Below are 18,407 nucleotides of genomic sequence, written 5' to 3'. Positions count from 1 at the left end.
AACTTTGAGCCGGTGAGAATCGAAGTGCCAAATTGCTGGCGATCAGCAGTCAGCAGAATCAGCCTGCAGTACTCCATTCTAACTACTGTGCCACCAGTTGAGTTGAGTTGAGTTTATTAGACTTGTATGCCGCCCTATTCCCAGGGGGACTCACCATGGCTCATAATGTTTTTTCCAATTCTTTTCTCCTTCTGGATTTGAATTTAATATTCATGATCAACGTTCTAATCAGTTTCTGTATCAAGTGTAAATAACTGGACTGTGGTATTCATTCCCAATGGATCTGTACAAAACGTAGAACACATTGTGATGCAACCTCTTCCCATTAATCTCCTCTGGAATGAGCTGCCCCCAGAGCTTCATATAATCCCCGACCTCCAGTCCTTCCGACGCACCCTAAAAAGTTGGCTTTTCCAGCAAGCCAACCTGGCCTGAACAAAACAAAATAAATTATTGATCATTGTTAATTTTAATCATTGTTTTTTAAAAAATGTTATTGTTAATCCTAATTGGATTTGTTTGGGATATTCTATTTAATTTTTTTTTAACTTTTGTAATATGTGTTTTTTAAATGTTGTACGCCGCCCTGAGTCCTTGGAAGAAGGGTGGCATATAAATCCAATAAATCCAATCGAATCCAATCCAAGTGCGCCTGGGTGGGGGGGAACCCTCATATACTGTGGTTTAGCATTTCCCTTAGTTTGTGCTTTTGGGTGTCAATAAAACATTAATGTAAAGACAAACGTTTCTTGAGAAACAGAAATTTGGCTTTTATGATCTGTCATTTAAACCTTAAGTGATAAAGGTCTTACCCATAGCTCTTACTCTGTTACCAAACCTATATTATGGTATTAAGTAAGTAGGAACATTTGTCTGGGAAGTGCAATATGACATTGAAGAATGTCTACTTATCCTGTGTAGAAAGAAAACTATGTAGAAAGACTGTCCTCATGACTCCAGTTCTATATGCATTTGTCTCCTTGTGAGCATGAACTTGGACATTAAAAATAATTCATTGGTGGTAAAACAAACAGTGGAAATAGAATGCATCAAAGGTGTCATTCAATTAAATTGTCCTGGATAGTTGGTACACCAATAAAATCCCTCATCTGTCAGTGTGACTTATCTTTACTCAAAGGCATTTGCACCCAGTCACCTTCAGAGGAGTGCTTAATATCACTGAGAAAGTCCCACAAACAATGACACCTACCTCGCCTTCTGTACGACCTGAAACCAGGATGGGCAAATTTCTAATAGGGCTAGATCTCCATCATTGCCCAGCCTTCCAGAGTAATACACACTGGAACCATTGTTTGTTCACTACTATATTGTAAATGGATGCCGTTGTGTTTCATACCAACATTTGGTTTGAACATATTAGAGCCGAGGTAGCGCAGTTCTGCAGTTTGGCTGTTCAAATCTCACCGGCTCAGGGTTGACTCAGCCTTCCATCCTTCCGAGGTGGGTAAAATGAGGACCCAGATTGTGGGGGCGATATGCTGACTCTGTAAACCACTTAGAGGGGGCTGAAAGCCCTATGAAGCGGTATATAAGTCTAACTGCTATTACTATTGCTATTTATTCATAGCACCTGGGGCCAGACTGCTGACAATGGAATATTGGAGTCAGCTCATACAGACTTGTGAATGCTGATTGTTAAATTTTCTGACATTTTGCAAGCTGATTGAGAACAGAGGCTAGCATGCCAGTCTGTTGTTTGGTAGCTCCTAGAATGACCCATTAGTGGCAAGGGAACCAGCAATGTACACATTTTTTAACACACTGCTGGTCCCAGATCGGGGTCAACTCAATTAGAAGAGGAACTTGCTAGAATGGCTTCACTGCGGTTTGGGCTGCATTGTTTCAGCCCAGAAATTAATTCTAGTCCTCATAATCTTCTGGCAAGCTCCAATGCACGATTCAGTACACCAATATTAACTACCAGGAGCAAGCAAGGCACTCCTATTGGCTCTGAATAGTTCAGTTTAGTTTAGTTTAATAAAATTTGTATGCCGCCCACTCCCTTGGAACTCTGGGCGGCTTACAGGCAGATAAAAGAAGCATTTGAAAAATATAAAATAAAAGATACAATTAATAAAATTCCACACCATCCATTCCGTCTAAGTGGGGCTGGATATTGCTCAACAGCCCCAGGCCTGCCGGAACAGCCAGGTCTTGGTGGCTTTACGGAAGGCCGGGAGAGTGTTAAGGGTCCGGATCTCTATGGGTAGATCGTTCCACAGGGTCAGCGCAGCTACAGAGAAGGCCCTCCCCCAGGGGGCCGCCAGCCGGCATTGTCTGGTCAACGGCACCCGGAGGAGGCCCAACCTGTGTGATCTTGTTGGTCGTTGGGAGGTAAGTGGCAGGAGGCGGTCTCTCAGGTAGCCAGGTCCTAAACCATGTAGGGCTTTAAAAGTAACGACTAGCACCTTGAAGCGCGTCCGGAGACCAATGGGGAGCCAGTGCAGCTCGCGGAGGATGGGTGTAACATGGGTGTATCTAGGTACACCCAATATCGCTCGCGCGGCTGCATTATGGACCAACTGTAGTATAGTCACCCATCCATACTTCCATATCTTCCAATCTTCCCACCCCTAAGGTAGTAACTTCCCATTTCTCCAAAACACTAAATACTCTCTGTCTTGCCCCTAATTCCCCTCTTCTCCCTCAACAAGGGTGGAGGTATGTTTTTTTTATCATTTCCCCTTCTATCCTCCTCTCTAGGGATGGCAGTAGAATATCTTTCACGGGAAAGAAGCATAAGCAAGCTACTAATGGTGCTTAATCATTGCCTCTTGGAGGAAGATAGAAGGAAGACTTGCTTCAAAGTCATAAATTCTAATAACAGGAAACTGATCAGACATGCCTAGTATTCTTTCTTCGATTGCTGGAGGCAACTACATGTCAAAAAGTTAGAGCCCTCGGGCGCTGTTTATGTTTTTCATGCTTCTCTTCCTTCCTTCCTGTTGTAATAGGCAAAACATTTGCAATTGCAAACTTCAGTAAAAATGAGTGAAAGTGACAACACTAGCAAGCTTTTTTTTATTATTCATGGAACACGCGGCAGATTAATTGATTCATTTTCACTCTTTGCACACAGATTTAATAATCTTTCTTATCTGGAACTCTGTACATATATTTTTAAATATTTATGAAAAAGACAGAAGTGTTAAAAATCCCATACCATTTAAACATATTTCAGTCCATTAGCTGCTAGGAATTTTAGTCTGAAATAATGACATTGAGTTGAAGCAAGTTATTATCTCATAAACATGCATAAGCTTTCAACTATCTCACTCCATTCAGAAGTAAATCTCATTAACACGGGTGAGACATATACTCTCTACAAGCCAACAATTCCTGGTCTTGGGACTTTCACTAACTTGCATTCTAATAAATGGGTGTTTTGCATTAGCCATTTTCTTCATAGCATCCATTTAATAAGGCAGAATGCATATTATAACAGTTATGAGACAGCATCCGTAAAAGGCTGTCAAGATTCTGAAGTGCTTATCAATACTGAGAGATTGCTTACTGTTACACAGAACATTTTGAAAGTTGGAGACCAAGAAAAGTTTCTTTGAGATATTCAAGTGAAGTTATTTCTTACAATGTGGATGGCACAGACATTTCTTCAGGTCAGCCTTGAAAGTCTGCAAAATCTGCTTAACCAGGAAAGGAAAAAAGGATATGTGTATACCCTACAAGCAGCAGTATATCTTTTGCACCAACTGCAGCTCTCAGAGGAAAATTGTATGTGTTCCAGCTAGACATATGTTAAAGATTAAGAGCATTTGAGAATGCTGGCTGGGGAATTCTGGGAGTTGAAGTCCAGACATCTTCAAGTTGCCAAGGTTGAGAAACACTGATTTAGAATCTAAAATTAAACAGCCAGTTAATTCAGCATAGATTATACCTGATGAGCTATAAATGCAAAACATGTGCATTGCTGTTAAGCTAACAGGCATTTTCTATTCACATATGTTATGTACAGAGTTCCATTGTAAGCAGAGGAATAAACCCCTTTGCTAATTGAGGTTTATCTCAAGATTCATTTGACAGTAAGCTGTTCATATTCAGAAGGAGATGATAAACTAAAATAGGTTGTTCTTTCATTGCTAATGCTAATTTAATTAAGGTTATGAAATGGGAAACAACCAGTTTGCTGTAATGTCTCTGCATGCCACTTTTCTATGACTAATAATCTAATAACTAAATGAGACTTCCCTCTCATCTATAAAAGCCTAGCCAAGAAATTCAACCTGGAAAAAGAAATCCTAAAATTTACCCTTATTAATGTTTCACCAAACATTCAAGCTGCTAAATAATAGAGCCAAAATGCATATCAACATTATTTGTACTTAAAAATAAACACCGAATCACTCATTCAGTGCGTTTTAATCCAATATTGAAGATCCTATAGATTAAAAGGCAACAGATTTTTTTAATGTAAGGAAAAAAAAAGACATTATTTGTATGATCTTCACTATCATTTGGGCTTAAAATTTCCAGAATTTTTTTTAAGGTTTCCTAGACAAATAAAAACTGGTTCATCAAAATGTTGGCATACTGGGAATCATCAGAAACGGGTAGCCACATCTTATTTAACGGGGTTCAAGCTATCTCTCAGAAAATAAACTCATGAACTTTAATAGTTAATTACATACATTAGTTTTACGTGCATTAGCTTTAGTAGTTATCCAACTCCAGATACACAGTTGTTTCAATAAAGGAGAATATTTGTAGCTCAAGGTTGAAATGAAAGGTACTCTCTGAGCTTGGTGGTTTTCTTGCAGACATTTCATTAACCAAACTAGGTAACATCATCAATGCAGTCACTAGCACTGATGATATTACCTAGTTTGGATAATAAAGCATCTGCAAGAAAACAACCGAGTTCAGAGAGCACCAAGGACCCCTCACATAGTGGTTTGCAGGAAGGGAGAATGATACAATCAATTGTCAACAGTAAAGAAACCAGCCAGTCAAGAAATACACTATAGACTAGCAATTAAAGTAGGACTGTCAAATTCCTGGCTTGCGGGCTGGATGCATCTTGAGCTAGCCACACCCATGCCCAGTTTAGCGAAGGGGGGGAAAAGTCCTGATATATCACGTGATGCCACCGTGGCAATGTGAGTTTGACACTCCTGACTTAGAGTAACAGTGAAGGCCTTGGAAAAGATATTCAGATACCAGAATGTGTCTATGCCTACAAAAATCAGAAAACTGCAGAGCATATTTTACCTGTGACACTCTAAGGAAGAAAAAGTTGAACTTTGAAGAAGATAGAGTATTGACACTTTTGAACACTGATGTTGGAGAAGTCTCTTGATGATTCTGTGGAGGCACTAGCACTTAGGCTTCTATACCACTTTACAGTGCTTTACAGCCCCCTCTAAGCGGTTTATAGAGTCAGCATATCGCTCTCAACAATCTGTTCCTCATTTTACCCACCTCGGAAGGATGGAAGGCTGAGTCAATCTTGAACCTGGTGAGATTTGAACTGCCAAATTACAGGCAGCCAGCAGAAATAGCCTGAAGTACTGCACTTTAACCACTGCACCGCTCATTATTGTCAGAATATTCATGACTGGCAGAGACATAGCAACAAGGTCAGCCAATGAATAGGCATACCAACAGATCAGCCAATGGGAGCTAAAAGAGATTGGCGCCTGGGCGTGGTTTAGCCCTACAACTCTGAGTGTTGTTTTGAGAATTGAAACTGAAACAAGTCTGTGCTGAAAACTAAACTGTTCTGCTGCTCTGATCTGAAACTGAAGAACCCCTTGTTGGTATTGTACATTTATTCATGGGTTATTATGTATATAAAGAAGTTAATGAATCCTGCTGAGTCGGTTATCTGTGTGTGCTTTCTGGATGTGATTTCTCCTTCAAACTCTGATAATTATGGTTTGATCATTATGATCCTGATGATTCCAAAAAGGATGAAACTGGTAATATGGTATCTCCTGGTGCGCCATGTTACTGAAAATACCATACACTGTGAAAACTAACGAAATATCCCCCCATTCTCTGAATGAATGGGGTCAAGTGGGTTGGGTGGAAGCAGTTTAAAGCCCTGCACATACAGGCATGATGTAATGTAACATCTGTATCCCTCTGCGTTGAAAACATAAGTGGACCTAAGGCTGGAACAAGCCTAATAATGCAACGTCAGCCTGAGACATGTTGCTGCCTGAGACAATTCTAATAGAAACTTGCTCCTTGGTACACTATGACTGACACTGATTTTTTTTTCCCTTTGCCTTTCAGAAAACCCCAACCTTCATTTATAAATTCTTCCCATTGCCCAACATGGGGTTACTGGAAGCAAATTCTGTTATCCTGTGTAAAACAAGCCACCTCCTAATGTAATTGAGCCACCTAGTTCAGTGCCTTTCCTTTTAACAAGTGGCAGAAGGTGCGGCTTTTATTCAATTAGGTCTCATTTGCAGTGATCTGTGTTGTAAAAGCAGTTGCAAATGCCTCCTGTAGTTTATGAGTCCTTTCTTGCTTCTCAAAAGGCGCTGCTAAATTTATTAGATAACCATGCGACCAAGGGCCTCTTGTCCACCAACCGTCACTTTTGAGACCTTTCAACGGTCTGCTCCAGCAGCTCCGTTAACATAACTTTCATCATTCCCTAATTGTCCATGACTCCTTCCCTTCTTCTTCCACATTGAAGTTAGAATGTTAAAAGCAGTCCCGCAGCTTAAGCCTTTCAGAATCATTCAGTAATTGAATCTTCTTTCCCCACTTTTGCTTTTCAAATGAATTTAGTCGCTTGAAAGCTGAGAGTCCTGTCATTGTAGCTGTGAGCAATTCAGGTCCATGATAAAGTGGTGTGAGATCAGGGGTGAGGGTGGGAGTTGAGGATAGTCGATATGGAGGAATGTGTGGAAAAGAATCAAATTTATTCGCTCACTTCTCACATTATACTCTTAAACTGAAGCACATAGAGCTGAGGTGGCGCAGTGGTTAAATGCAGCACTGCAGGCTACTTCAACTGACTGCAGTTCTGCAGTTCGGCTGTTCAAATCTCACCGGCTCAAGGTTGACTCAGCCTTCCATCCTTCCGAGGTGGGTAAAATGAGAACCCGGATTGTTGTTGGGGGCAATATGGTGACTCTGTAAACTGCTTAGAGAGGGCTGAAAGCCCTATGAAGCGGTATATAAGTCTAACTGCTATTGCTATTGCTATAAGAGCAAATAGTTTATTTTTATATTTTATTTAGAAATGTGCCTTCCTGCCAATCAAAAGTTACATGCAGGTACAGGTAGTCCTCCCTTACTGACTGCCTTGTTTAACAACTGTTCATAGTTACAACGGTGAGGAAAAGGTGAGGAAAATCCTCAGGGACAACTCACACCCTGGTCAGTACTTCTTTACTCTCCTACCATCGGGAAGGAGATATAGAAGCATAGCCAGCCGCACAAACAAGCTGAAGAACAGTTTTTATCCATGGGCTGTCAGACTCCAAAATGCAAAGTAACATCATAACTAAGTAGTACGATCGACTTGCAGGGCAGGCACAACATGTAACATGTTCACACTGGTGTAATGGGACTGGGTGTTTGTTAATATGATTTTTTGGGTTGGGGATATTTTTTTTTTCTTTTGTCTTCACTGTGAGTTGTATTGTGTTGGGGGGGGGGGTGCACTGAGGAAGTTCAACCAATCTCATTGTATATATGTTGTGCACTGACAATAAAGATTTATTATTATTATACTTTATTCATTAAACATGAAACTCAGTCAACTGAACATTCAAAAATGCATCACAAATAACAGTGACTGGTGCTAATGGTTGATACGGGTTGCTGCCAGCGTCCTAGGTATCAACCAAGGACCTTTTTAAAATATACAATGTTCCAAGTAAGCAGTTTTTTGCAGTTCCGCTGGTGTTATTGCAGGAAGCTACAATTTGTTGATGCATCTTGTAAAATTCTTGGACATGGTGCCAAGTGCCCCGATGACAATGGGCATCACTGTTACATGTTTCATCCATAATCAGTTAGTTTCGATGGCGAGGTCATGGTATTTTGTGATTTTTTTCCAGTTCTTTTACTTCGACCCTGGCATCCGGGGTACCACAATGTCAATAAATTGTACGTTTCGGCCCTCCATAACCATAATATTTCGCGTGTTGTGTTCCAAATGACGATCCGTCTGTATTCAAAAGTCCCACAAGATCTTCACCTTCTCATTTTCGGTAACCTTTTTCACTTTCTATTCCCATGACTTTTTGATAGACATAAGTTGTATTTTTTACATAATGACTAGTGGATTAATTTAGCAACTCAGTCGTGTCTAGCTTTGTAATCACTTTGTGCAATTTTGCTGCATTCACATATTAAATGTGAAACAGTTTCAACTTTGTTGTTGCAAAGTCGGCACTTTATTATGCATTAAGTCAGAGGCCTCTAAAATCCCCAAGTACTCGTAGCCTTCTTCTGGTTTTACTGCCTTTATCATTTCTTAATTCTCAAGTTCTATTCCATCATCTTCTATGACCTTGCCTGCTTTGGTTGCCATTCTTGCACATTTGTCAATTGCAAACTGCATACCAATGTCTTGGCTAAATTCTTTTGTGCTTTCAATTAATGAATTCAGTTCAGCTTTTGTTTTACCAAACAGCTTCAAATCATCCATGTGCACCAAGTGCGAAATTTTCAGTCCTTTCTTTGCAAGTTCGTATCCACAGTTCATCTTCTTCAAAATGATTGTCAGTGGTAGCATTGAGAGTATAAAAAGTAGGGGTGAAAGGGAATCGCCCTGGAAAATGCCTCGTTTAATTTCAACTTCACCCAGTACTTCTTCATCAGCTATAAGCTTCATTTTCCAGAGGTTCATTGACGTTTCCATGAATTTTTGTTTGTTGCTGCTGATGCCAAAGATTTTCAGGCATTTCTTGATCCAGCTATGGGGAACTGAATCAAATGCTTTCTTATAGTCTATCCAAGCCATGAACAGGTTGGTTCGTCTTTTCTTTGAATTCTTTAGGATTAGTTTGTCACTCAGCAGTTGGTCCTTTGTTCCTCTTGAATTTTTGCAGCATCCTTTCTGTTCTACAGGAAGCAAGTTATTTCTTTCCAAGTATCCATAAATTTGGTTTGCAATGATAACAGTAAGGAGCTTGTATGTTGTTGGCAAAGAGGTGATTGGCCTATGGTTTCCAGGATCCTTTCCTTTTTCTTTATCTTTTTGGATCAAAAATGTCCTTCCAGTTGTCATCCATTCATCATTTTCAGGTGTTTTTAAGATCTGGTTCATTTGGGCTGCCAAACTTTTGTGCACACTTGTAAGTTCCTTTAACCAGAAGCCATGTAACTCATCTGGTCTAGGTGGTGGTTATTATTATTGTTGTTGTTGTTATTATTATTATTGGTGTACAACTAAACCTCACCTTTATAATTGCCACAGGTTTGTAAAGCAAAGGAAAGCTGAAATAAGCTCATAAGCACAATCATGGTTTCACTTAATGACCAACTGGCCCCAACTCTGGTCACTAAACAAGGACTACCTGTATTGTAGATCTGTAACACCCAAATATGCCAGCCATCCATGCATTCTAGTTTGTTGACACTCAACAAGCCTTCAAATTGCCAGAATTTCACAGGCTCAAATTCAGATATTTATTGAATCCTGGCAACTATGATTGGCTGCAGTGTGGAGACCTGTTACTCACTGATTTCTGGCTGGGTCTCTCATCACTATCCCAAATTCTCAATAGCTAGTGACACAGATTAAAATTTGATAAATGCTGTCCTATCTTCATTTTTTTTTCTTTTTAACTTCTGACACGACCCTTCCTAATTGGTCTGATAAGTAGTTTACAAATGCATTAAATGTTATATGACAAAAATGCCTTTACGAGCTGAGCTCTCTTCTGAGAAAGAATTGCATCTTTTATGCATCTATATAATCATCTAAGTGTCCAGTTTACATTAACGTAGGCAACTGTAGCTCTGACATTTGGTAGCTCTTTGATCTCCCAGCCTCCCCCTAACAATTCCGCATACATAAAAACATTAATCTTGATGTGAACTTGTTTACAGCCAGAGGTCACATTCTCAAATTTAGTTTCCAGAGTGTACAAAAGGTTCGGCTGTTAATGTCAAGATGTCACTGGAGTAGGCAATAACTTTCTGTTGTTGTTGTTGGATTTTTAAGAAGTCTGAGATTGGAAAAACCTTGACTCTTGCAAAACCCATGGCACCATTTTACTATATCCAACTCTTCAAAAGTAGGAATACTCTTGATTTTAGAGACCTGTAAAGAAGTGAAATGGATGCCTCAAATGTTTATATAATTTGTTTTATTTTATTTATTTATTTAGTTTGTCAAACATGTACGAGATAACAAGTATAAGTATAAACATGGACATGGACAGAGGAAATTGGTATGAATAAATGGGGACAATAGGACTGGGACGATAGGCACGCTGGCGGGCTTATGCACACCCCCTGACAGATCTCTTAGGAATGGGGTAAGGTCCACGCTAGACAGTTTAAGGTTAAAGTTATGGAGGTTTGAGGATGTAACAACAGAGTCAGGTAGTGCATTCCAGGCATTGACCACTTTGTTGCTGAAATCATATTTTCTGCAATCGGGTTGGGACTGGTTTAGCTTCAGTTTAGAACCGAGGTGGCACAGTGGTTAAATGCAGCACTGCAAGCTACTTCAGCTGACTGCAGTTCTGCAGTTCGGCTGTTCAAATCTCACCGGCTCAGGGTTGACTCAGCCTTCCATCCTTCCGAGGTGGGTAAAATGAGGACCCGGATTGTTGTTGGGGGCAATATGCTGACTCTGTAAACCGCTTAGAGAGGGCTGAAAGCCCTATGAAGCGGTATATAAGTCTAACTACTATTGCTATTGCTATAGTTTGTATCTATTGTTTGCCCACATATGATTGCGATTGAAGCTGAAATAATCATTGACAGATAGGACGTTGTAGCAGACAATTTTGTGTACTACACTTAGGTCAGACCTTAGTCGGCATAGTTCTAGGTTGTCCAAGCCTCAAATTTCAAGCCTGGTGGCATAAGGTATTCTATTGTGGGCAGAGGAGTGGAGGACTCTTCTTGTGAAATACCTCTGGACTCATTCAATTGTATTAATGTCTGATATACAGTGTGGATTCCAGGCAGACGAGCTGTATTCAAGAATAGGTCTGGCAAAGGTTTTGTATGCTCTAGTTTGCAGTATAACATTCCCTGAGAAGAAGCTTCACAAAATTAGGTTGACAACTCTTAATGCTTTTTTTTTTTTTGGCAATGCTGTTACAGTGAGTTCTGTGGCTTAGATCAAAAAGCATCCATTTCATCCCCAAAAAAACAGATATCAAAAGACGTGGCTATTTCTGTGATACTCTTAAGTTGATATGGCTGTTTTAGGGGCCATAAAATGGTTCTGGGAGGACATATGTGGTGTTCTCCTGTGAATCATTGTACCTGTGGTGGACAATTTGCCACCAAGCCAACCTTTCTAATAAGACAGCAAACAGACATGAAAAATATGGAGCATGGTAAATAGACTTCAATATAAAAATATTTGATAAAAACTGTGACTTTATTTCTGTACTTAATTGTTCTCTGTTCCTACTTTGATTCAATTCAAAAACCAATGAAGCCAATGGACAAAAAGTCAAGAGTTCTGATTCAGTTTAGGGAGACTTTAGAAATTCATGGGAAGGGTAGAACGTTGCAAAGGCAGCAGCATCCTTTTGAACATTTGTGGATGGTGCATGCATGTTCAGAGGAGAATTTGTAGCAGAAGTGGTCTGCCCACCCTTCTGATTTTTACTCCATTTGGTGGCTATAGAATGCAAATTATGATGTACCTCTGCTGAAGATTCTGAACATCTTGTTTTACTGAATCCTCCAGAAAGTGTTCTTATATATGAGAGAACGTAGGAAATGCTTTACATCCTATTTTAGATCCAGGCTGTCACTCCACAAATCAATCCTGTATTTTATTTTGCATCCATCCTATATAGCTTCAGCGAAATTCATTGTTATTATTTTTCATCCCACAGGGATAGCACATAAAAGAAAAACTGCATGCAGTCTAAAGATACCTGAAATCATATTCCTTCTGTTTTAGACGATGACCTTAATTCTTTTTCTTTGATTTGGTTCCTAGGGAGAGGGGGAAAAAAAAGTCTCTCATGCTCATTTTAGTGATAAAGGTAAATCCATGTAGAAATAGCTGTGATTTCTCCCCTGTTCTCCCAGCCCACTGTTTTTTCTTCCACCTTCTCTGTTGCTCATCAAAACACCAACCCTCTGTCAGATGACAATTGGTGAAAGGCATGTTTTCTGAGAAAGTGATGCTGGCACATTTTGTAAGCGTCAATGGCATTGATTTGAGGAAGGGCTTTCTTATTCAATGAATGACAAGAGGAGTCAAGGGTACAAAAAATACATATTTCCCCTGTCAATCACACAGCCCCTCTTGGTTTTCCAGAGTAAACTTGGAATTGTGTCTGAAGTTTGCTTTGCAAATAATTCGTGCCAGGTTCAGGAGTGCTTCATTTATGAATCATATAACTGAAGGCAATTGTTGCACCATTCTGCCTCATTCCTCTTGGGAGAGCCATGTGTGAAGTAGAGGCAGATGTACCTCACCATGGTTTGCTCACTCTTCCCTTTAAACCTGATGGATACCTCTGATGATGATGATGATGAGATTCTCTGTTCCCATCTGGGGCCCCCAATTTTATGCAGCAAAACAAATAGAGAAATATGGTAGCCAATATGCACGCCCGTATTTTTAAGAGATGTGCAACAAAGGAGAATATTCCTGATTCGCTCTGATCCTGGCATTCTTGTGGAGTCGTTGGCCAACATTTTACAGAGTTACAGCTCTTACTTTAGTGAAAAATCACTATTGCTAAGCTCATTGAATTTTGGGGGGTTCTATATACTCTCATATGCTTTGGGGCATCTGCCTAAAGTAGCTTCCAGAAGTTTAGCTGATTCAACAGCAAGGCTGCATCTTATAGAAACTGGATATTCCCACCATAATCCAAGCCTCAGTTAAATACCACAATGTGCGGTATGAACCTACCTATAAAAATGTTTTCAAGCTATAACTAATGCAAAGTGTGGCACATTACACATGCATGTCTCTCTTTCTTTGTGCATGAATCTGTAATCTGTTAAAGTTTGCACTATATACACACATCGTCACAAACACAAATATGCATCTCTCTCTCTCTCTCTCTCTCTCTCTCTCCTCTCTCCCCCCTCTCTCTCTCCAACATATATCTACACATATGTAAAAAAAATAATGCAATTATTTTTTAAAGCAATTACTTTAGTTTTTATTTTATTTTTGAACAAAACTCACAGTGCTCTTTTTGACTTCAGTAGATTGACTGAGCCCTCGTTCTGTGTAAGCCAACTGATTTTCAATCCTTCGTTGAGTCCCCTTTCAACATCTCATCTCACCAAAAGGCTAGACTTGAGTTCACAGTGCAGGGGATTTGGGATTACTAAAATAGATCACCCTGATTTTGGATACCAAATTGCTGTATCAGTATTCTGGATGAGTATACAGAGACATAGGTCTGAAGTTATAGCATGCTTTTGATTAGAGAAAAAAATCTGAAGTGACCTTCTGAAAAATGTGTGTGTGTGTGTGTGTGTGTGTGTGTGTGTTTGTGTACTGCTGCTGGAATTGTTTTATAATGCTGTTTATGGAATAATAGAATAACAGAGTTGGAAGGTACCTTGGAGTTCTTAGTCCGATCCTCTGCTCAAATAGGGGACCCGATACCATTTCAGATACAAATTTAACTTATGTTTTTTTTTCTTTAAAATTCCCAGTAATGGAGCTCCCACAACTTCTGAAGGCAAGCTGTTCCACTGATTAATCATTCTAATTGTCAGGAATTTTCTCCTAATTCCTAGACTGGTTAGCTCTTCCTTGATCAGTTTCCATGCATTGATTCCTGCCCTACCTTCGGATGCTTTGATGAATAGAATGCCCCCCTCCCTCCTCTTTGTAGGAGCCCCTTAGAAACTGGAACACTGATATCATTTCCTCCATAGTCCTTCTTTTCATTAGACTACACCAGGGGTGTCAAACTCGCATCCTGGATGCATCAAACACTGGCCACGCCCACCCACCCCCAGTTTAGCAAAAGGGAACAAAAGTTGCAATATGTCACATGTTGACAATGTGTCATTGCAAGTTTGACACTCCTGGATTAAACATACCCAATTCCTGCAACTATTCTACATATGTTTTATGTCCACTAAGCATCTTTGTTGCTCTTCTCTGCACTCTTTCCAGAGTGTCAACATCTTTTTTTACATTGGAGCAACCAAAATAGAATTCAATAGTCAAACTGTGTCTTACCAAGGCTTCAAATCATAAGAGCCCAGATGAACAGGGAAGCAGTTGATTAATACTCTTTAAATCATACAAAAATAAAGAAATGGTTATGAAATAGTAACCATATGTGCATTAGTAGCACTCCACCAATAGAAAATAGAAAATGGTTGGTTTCAAATTAGTGGATCATTTGTAATTTGATTACCCCTTCATCCAACAATATTTCTTAATGTAATATCCTTCACACATTCTCACAAATCAGCAACTACGCAGGGGAAGTTACAGGTTTAGGCTGTGATTTTTTAAAAAATGTTGTAAACTGCCCAGGGTTACCTGTGTGTGAATTGGACAGAAATATAAATTTGTTCAATAAATAATGCTAAATAAAACCATTGCTCCAATTTCTGTGAAGAAAGTTTAGATGCTATCTAACACATTTTGATGTGTTTGAATATTTCATGAATATTTCTATGTTTAACATATTTTACTATTAATAAATGGTATTACGTAAAGATGCCCTCCAAAGGCCTTGTTTCTTTTTACTCGTTATAGTTCTAGAAGCATGATAGGGATTTGTTGGTAAATCATTACAACTCTTGCAGCATATACATCTAACTTAATCCAAAGCAGAGGAAGAAACATTATGCATTGATGTCCCAAGTGGATTATGTCACCTTGAATATTTCCTCCTGATGTTTAATATAATCTACTTCACTGTCATTGTTTTAGAAATTAATTCAGAGAATAGTATATGGGTCATTAAGTTTCATTGGCCTTGGCCTTAATGTGTGATCTTCTGCCAAGAGCATGAATAATGCGCAGAAAAAGCAGGTACAATTCTATCCTTTTTATTACCTTTGCAGGGATCTCTTAATTTATGCAGCCAGGTGAAGTACTGACTTCTTTATTTCTTATTCTGATCCAGTGTAGATGAGATTTGTACTTGGTAAAGAAGTGTCCTGTATATGTTTATGAATTATTGCCTCTCTCTCTACCACCATTATTCTTTCCATGGCTCTAAGTACCGCCATGGATCTTTGAGAGTCAGAACCTTAAATTAATAGCCAAGTAAGATGAAAAACCTCCATACAAAAAATGTTCTTAAGCTGTGGTAATAGACCAAAGTATTAGACAGAATGGTATACTGTTTATGTTTGTAGGTAGATGTGCGTAAATGTATGCATATCCAAACTACATTTGCAAAAAAGGGTGAAGGAATTGCCTATAATTGCCTGTCAAACAAGGTGCTTTGTTTATAAAATATTTGATCCCACATGGGCATATAGCAATTATTTTCTCTCACACACAAAAAGTACATTCGAGCAAAATAGATAAGAAGAAGAAATGTGTAATAAAAGAGACAATTGCATCATGAAGGAAATCGAAAGATGTGAATGAATTAGATGCTAGTGAGGCAAACAGAAGAGATAACTAGAAAGAGGGAGAAACCAACTTAGGCATCACAAAAGGGAATTACAGCCTAGAAACCAGGAGACAGTAAGTTCTAGTTCTTTGGGCATGAAAAACTGACTAGGTTTTTGGGCTGGTCACTTTCTCTTAGCCCAACCCACCTCCTAGAGTTATTGTGTTGTGCTGTGTTGTGGAAAACTAGGAGAAGGAAGACATTTTTGTATGGTTTTCCCTTGAGTTGAATATGAAGAACAAAAAAGGCAGAACAACAACAATAATATAATGCTTGGTTGATACCTAGGACGCTGGGAGCAACCCATTTCAACCATTAACACCAGTCAATGGTATTTGTGATGCATTTTTGAATGTTCAGTTGGCTGAGTTTTATGCTAATGAATAAAAGAAATAATATAAAAAAATCAGGCAAGCCAGCACCATGAAACCAAATGCTAATATTCAGGATAATCTTTGAAGCCATTCATTCTTTTCAGCAGCAATAGCAATAGCAGTTAGACTTATATACCGCTTCATAGGGCTTTCAGCCCTCTCTAAGCGGTTTACAGAGTCAGCAAATTGCCGCCACAGTCTGGGTCCTCATTTCACCCACCTCGGAAGGATGGAAGGCTGAGTCAACCTTGAGCCGGTGAGATTTGAACCGCCGAACTGCAGATAACAGTCAGCTGAAGTGGCCTGCAGTACTGCACTCTAACCACTGCGCCACCTTGGCTCTTATAAGGGCCTATAAGCCCTTGCATTTACATCCATTCACTTGTTTTTTTACAGTAGTATACATACACCAGTGGTGGACCTGGTGTCACTCACATGGATGCAAGCAGCGCGTGTGCACATGTGTGCAGTGCGCACATGTGTTGTAGCTGCCAGCGATGTTTCTGCAAGCAAGCCTCTGTGATGCTCCAGCTGCTCAGCGGAGCGTTGCGCAGGCGCTGTATGTGCCATGTGCATGCACAGAAGTGCCAAAGGCTTTAAAAGACAGGTAAGGAGCTTGGCGGGGCCTCCGGAGCACCGTATCAGAACGGTACCGGGGCATACCGCCTACAACCCACCATTGGCATACACGTATAAGTGCATATCATCGTAACTGAAAGATAACATCTCAAATTTACAGATGTATTTACAAATGTATTTCTTTCTTATTGGGAAAGACATAATCTTCTTGCTGGGTTATTTATTGGGTCCTAATTACTACCAGAAAGATAGGATATAATATTTGAAGAAATATCTAGGGTTACTGTTCTGGACCCCACTTAGCCGGTTCCAAAACTAAAGTCACACAAAGCTTGCCAAAAGAAAGCCTTTATCAGTCTTGGCTTACGCTGGCTGCGAGCCCAAAATAAACATAGATAAAGTCTCTTGCAAACAAGGGTTACGCAGCAGAAGGCAGAAACAAAACTCTTACAGTGCCAAGTTTTCAGGAAGCAAAATCACTTATCCAAGTGTCTCACAAACTCAAACAGGAACGGAACTGAATTCTCCATAAACGAACGACGAACCACGAACGAAGAGTGAACGTTGACTTCTGCAACCAGGGCGTGTCACCATCAGTCCTTTTATCTCCAGCAGACGACACTAACGAGCCCCAGCTGCATTGTTATTCCTGCATCCTGACTCAACTCACAGCACACTTCCGCTGAGTCATAACAGGTTACCCAGGCCATTGTCAGGAGCCTGCAGAGATTACACATATTTATTTATCCATACAGTAATCAGTTTTATTTATTATCCATTCAGTCATCAGCTTTCATGAACTTTAGAGGTTTGTGCAGGTGAAGGTTTTCCTGCTTCACCTTCATGCGATGAATAAGAGATTTCATTAAAGATAATTGTCACATGATGCCCTAGTAGTAAAATTCATTGCCCACATCTTACACTCTCTCTCAAGGAAGCAGATATAAAGCAACTCTGCATATCCAGGCAAGAATTAATATTTGGAAGTGAGACAAGGCAGAAAAGAAATAATTGATAATGTCCCTACACATAATATACAGAAAGGGGCCTTAATATATTTAGGGTAAAATTGTTGTGTATATTAAAATAAATGCAGATTATATGTTTACTTACATTACTTCCTTTAATATGGACTTTTTAATTTTGTAATGTTATTATAAGTTGACTTTGAAAATAGTGTTTCGTTTAATGCCTGATTGAAAATGTTTGTCAAATTTACCTTTCTTTCTTTTTAATTTTTTTTTTTTAACTTGGAGACCAATAGTCACATCACAGCCTTCTGGGTGAAAGTATATGGCATGTGAACTTAGTACATGATCCAAAATCTATTTTCAAACAGATTTTTATCAACATATGTTTAGGAAAAAGGAACAGTTTTGAAGGTTAGCAAGTTCTTAGTAAAGCATAATATTTATGGTACTTCATCCAAAATAGCCACTACTTGATTAACTGTAGAATATTTAGTAGAATTTAGGGATGTTCTTAAATAACGCCAGCAAATGAAAATGTCTTAGCTATAGCTATTATGGTCAAATATGACAAAATAGAAATGAAAGTATGTTTGAAAAAAATTGGAAATCTGGTAGCTGAACCTTTAACATGAGACATTAATTTTCAGAATTTAGTATAAAAGTCATCTGAATGACTAAGAGGAAATCATAGTGAGGCAAACTAAATTGTGTAA

This window comes from Thamnophis elegans, chromosome 6 (genome assembly GCF_009769535.1).
Source record: "Thamnophis elegans isolate rThaEle1 chromosome 6, rThaEle1.pri, whole genome shotgun sequence".
NCBI lineage: Eukaryota > Metazoa > Chordata > Lepidosauria > Squamata > Colubridae > Thamnophis > Thamnophis elegans.
This window is presented reverse-complemented; position numbering follows the sequence as displayed.